We start from the raw sequence: 5,201 nt of genomic DNA on the forward strand, positions 1-5,201 counted from the left end.
ATGACAGGCTGTCACCTGGAATAGAGATGGTAAGGATATATCGATCTGATGCTATTTATCACAAAAAATTTTAAATAATTTTATTAATTATTAATATAAGGTTTCTTTTTTAATTCATTTTTTTTGTGAAAGTGTCTCTTCCTCATAGAATCTTTATTTCATTTAGGACTGATACTTAATGTTTCAGAGCATTTTTTCCATCAACAGGATTCTTGGGATATCTTTTCTTTATAGTTTTCTACTCATTTAATCCTTACAAATATATTTTGTCGATGGTTAATTTCCCTCTAATTTATAGTTATAATTTGAATTTAACTTGGAATTTAGTGATGATAGAATATAATAATAATACAAGATACAAGATGTAAATTAGAATAAAATTATGACCATTGACCAATATAAATCAATATTTATACTCCATCACATAAAACTGTTTCCTTTTTTGTTCATAACTCATACATCCTGGAATTTGTTGCCTATTTCTATCTGCTATGTAGCTTCTCTAACTTCCTTCAAAAATCAGCTATATCTTCACTTCTTTGAATCTCAACCTTCTGATGAAATGTAAAATTTATATATAGACAATCTGATATTTTAATCTTTATAGTTACATAACAAAAAATTATTTTAAGTTCATCTTTTTGTTCTTAGGGGACATAGTTCCAGAATGAATACTGTTAAAAAAATAATAATAAATTATATTTATATGGATTAAATTACAAGAGAAAATAACGAAATGATATCCAAAGAATGCTGATGATGGGAAAAAGATCCCAAATATCGAGTGTTAATGATTAATAAAATAAAGAATCTATAAGAAAGAAATATTTTTACAGAATAACTATTGTATTTATTATAATAATAAGAAAAAAAAAATCATGTGATCATGTTAGTTGATCAGACCAACTATGTCAAACAATCCATTAATGAAGAACAGAATTTTTTATCTTTCAGTGAAGAGTAATGATATATTTCTGGGTTTTTTAAATGTTAATTTTGCCTTTGCAATGTCTAACGAATCAGATTTAGAGACAAATATTTCATGATAAGAAGAACTGTTATCCCAGTTTTTTCATTACAAAAATTGTAAATACTTATTAGGACTGTCGCATTTTGGGAGATGTAGCTCAAAGTGCCTTTAATGAAATTCTAACTCCATTCGTGTCCTACTTATTACTATGAGAGTGACGTTACTCAAGAATAAATTTGTTTTTCCTATCTGTCTTTCTCCTTTAACAGGCCTATCCCTTAGGTTGAAACATTAGTGCACAATTAGAAATGTTTCACTTATTTAGAGTGTTTTCTTCTCTGACTGCTACCTATCTCTAAAGTTATATAAATTGCCTATACTTGCAAACTGAAAATGTTAAATAAAAAATAATTGAGTTAAAATAAAAAAATGTAGAATTAATCCTATCTGTCATAAGAGATCCTATCCTATCTCTTACCCATCCTGTACTAGTACATGTATCTGCTTAAACACAGTAGTGGGTTGTTAGTAAGTTGACAGCTATGAATATTGAAGGAGCAGTTGGGTGTCCTCTTACATATGTTATGGCTCATTGCAAGTACCTCTCATCCCATGTACTATATCGGATCCAAAACATTTGGGACCCTGGGCAACACAATGAAAACCTCTCATTGCAGAGAGGCAGGGTACTGCCATCTGAGGTATGGGATACACCCACAAGGGAAGTGGCTCTCATCCATCTATATCATATAAGCCACTTATTTAATTTTTCTCTGATTCTGGGCCCACTTAGACCTGAGCAGTATGATAGAGAGTACTCTTAATAATATATTAATTTATTACTAATAAAAAAATAATAAAACTAATAAATTAATTTGGCATTCAAAGTGGGATTTTGTTCTTTAGGTTTGGAAGAATAATTTGAGATTGTGAACCCTCTTAGTTAAGAGAAAATAAAGGATTGTTAAATAAAAAGAACTTTCACAATTAATCAACAAATCAGATATTGAGAACAAGAGCGGACTATAACACTTTGTGAAAATTTAATACAAAACTAATTGTCGGTAATATAACTAATATATATTTTAAATCTGTAACTTGATAACCAAAGTGTTGAGAATTTACTGGTCACTTAATAGAACTGGTCTAAAGGAGTTTGATGAAATTTTGTAAAATCTTTTAGGTACAAGATTTTTCTTTAAAAAAAAAAATCCTTTCTCACAACGTCTCAATTAATCAACGCCCTCAAATTTAATTATTAATTATATATGGAGATTGTTTTCACATTGTTATTACTTTAGGTTAAAACAAAATAACAAAGAATTTATGTATATGTATATACATTAGGAATCAATTTAAATGATAAAATTAAATCTGATTTAATAATAGTCCAACTTAATAAAAGCAACTTCCTTGATTAATATCCACTTCCTTCTTAGAGTATGACTATAATTTATATGTAAATAATGACTATTGTAAACAGTATAAATAGGGTGAAAAATATAAATATATCACGTTTATCCATACTTAATCTGTTGACGTAGAAAAAAACTTGCTATCACACCTGAGGTCGCAACGTGACGCGGTAGTGGTGATATGCCTTAAACGAAATATGCCATGTTTTTCTTGGTGCGTCTTAGGTCCACCACTGGTCTGTTGACTTTGTCGTGGAAAGGAAGTGTTGGAGGATGGGTGTCACTTCCCTTCTCCCTACCCAATAATTGGAAACCCAAAAAGTTGGGAAATTTCAGAATATGGGAAAATTGTGGTAAAACATTACTAAAAAAGATATTATATTCAAAATTGCTTATGTTTTGAAAATGTTGAATCAAAATTATTGAAAATATTTAGATTTTGTACCTTCCCCTCCTTGTAAATTATAGCAGATACCTACTTCCATGACCAATAGAGCAGGGGTGGATAAAGACAAACGAGGCCCCTGATTGTTAAAACTTAAAGCCTCTCGCACCGAAAAAAAAAATCAGAAAAACAACTGAAGAAATTTTAAGATCTGTAAGCTACAACCGAAAAATTCTAATATGGTGCGCGCATCACACAGCATTCAGTTACTATAAGAATTCGAATTTTAGAAAATAATAAATTCAGTTTTTCTTCAGTCAAGAATAAAATTACAACGAAGCTGTGTAATATATGAATGCGATCGGAAAATACCAGGCGGTCCGGCTTTCCTCCATTTTTTTATTTTTCCTTTAATTATTTATTTAAATTCTTTAATATATTGTATTTATCCATTGTTTGTTATTGCTAGCAATAGGAATAAGTTATCTATATCAAATAAACAAAATTAAACGTACTTTAGAGGAAGTTTTTTACGAATTCGTCATTTAAGTCCTCTTAAGCTATTTCAATAAGGATACGATCTATCCTTACATTAAAGAACACTTAATTTTTCATTGATTTACTCAAAATAGTTTTAGTCTTTGAGGAAAATTTAAAAAAAAAGTGTATAATTAATTCTGTAACATCCGTGGCATATACATGCAATTTCAGTTTGGTACGACTTAACGTTTTTTGGCCTTGATTATTTTGAGAGAAAAGATTATTTAGACTCAGGAGACTTCAAAACTTCCGTTGAAAACTAGAAACCGCTACTTTCATGCTCGCCATAATTACGCTTACTGTATGTCAATAAGTGAAAGAAAATATACCCGTCAGATTTACCGCACCTTACTATGACCAATCCCTAATACTCTTCATTCATTGAAGTTCCAGTAATTTAAATTTTATTGCTTCTGTCCGTTCCATGTTAAATTGAAAATCTTGTTTACATCCGTAAAATAAGGTAAAGTCCACACTAAGAACGACGTTGTGTAAACCTCCACCGCTAACAGTATAGTATTAAGGTTGCAATTGCAGCCTTGGAACACACCCATGATCCAACAAGCCTTGGCATCTCCTAGCGACAGCTTTATTTCAACACTTATCATTAATTAGTGGTCATTAATTAATACATACGTCTATGCCATAATTCTAGTAATTATAACTGAAACACTAATCGATTTCGTGAGTCCTACATTTCTAGGAAATTAGCTGTTGTTAAAAAGCTTTGTTTTAGAATTAAAAAGTTTATTTTTTCGAAGTTTTAACTATTACTCTGCATGGCTTTAAGTTTTATTGGTTTTTCAGGGTTCGAAGTTTTATTTATACTCTGCAGCCGAATGTGAAAAATATAGTAACTTTCTATGCTTGTGTTCGATAAATCGTGGAGGGTTATATTGATATGTTGGCCTATCAGATTGTAATTTTTACTTCCACTTACCTGTACATGAAGTATATATACTAATAGTGCAACAGCCGGGAAGAAGAAAAAACAGTTATTTCACTTTGACTTTTGATTACTTTAATGAAAACTATGTTTAATTACTAGTCAAAATTTATGAGTCTGCCAAGTATAAGTAGGGGGAATAAAAAATGGCGGCTGTTTCAAAACCTGCTCTATATCTTTAAAATTACAAACAATACAAGAAAACCTAAGAGGACATTATTTAAAGCAGAGTAAATTTTCTGCAATATTAGCCCTAATAGAGCTATTTATGTTCAATAGTTCTTGAAATATAGCTTTTTAAAAAGCAATATTTCATAAAAATGTACTGAAAGATTAGTAGTTAGTGTATTTATTTTGAGAAATCTATATCTCAGGAACTATGTGACTATGGCTAATATGTCTATTAGCACTCAAATAAAAGCTAGTTTAATGTACTATAAAGTAATTTATTACCTTTATCTTCGTACGAATAGTAATTTTCATGATATTTGCTAAAATAAATTGATTATGAACTATTACTTATGAACAACAAGTTTGATTTATGAAAAACTTTATTTCAGATGTTAGATGTTAGTCAGTACCTAAATTAAAGCTAGTTAAATTGACCACAAAATAGTTTATAATCTTTATCTTTTTATGAGACGGAGTTTTTATGATTTTTGAAAAAATAAATTCACAAAATGTTAATTTCTAGTTGTTCGGACAAAATGTTTGATTTTTGAAAAAATATATGTCTAGAACCATAAGACGTACATATGTCTGCCAACACTCAAAATAAAGGAAATTTGACTTAGTATAAAGTAGTTTATGACACGTATTTTCGTAGGGGTAGAATTTTTAAAGATATTCGCATATAAATATATATATAGCACATGAAAATTTGTCCGGACAAGTATAAATCAATTTATTTTAGCAAATATCATAAAAACTACTACTCCTGCGACA

Source organism: Halyomorpha halys, unplaced genomic scaffold (genome assembly GCF_000696795.3).
Source record: "Halyomorpha halys isolate HHAL.00 unplaced genomic scaffold, Hhal_1.1 Scaffold321.1, whole genome shotgun sequence".
Taxonomy (NCBI): Eukaryota; Metazoa; Arthropoda; class Insecta; order Hemiptera; family Pentatomidae; genus Halyomorpha; species Halyomorpha halys.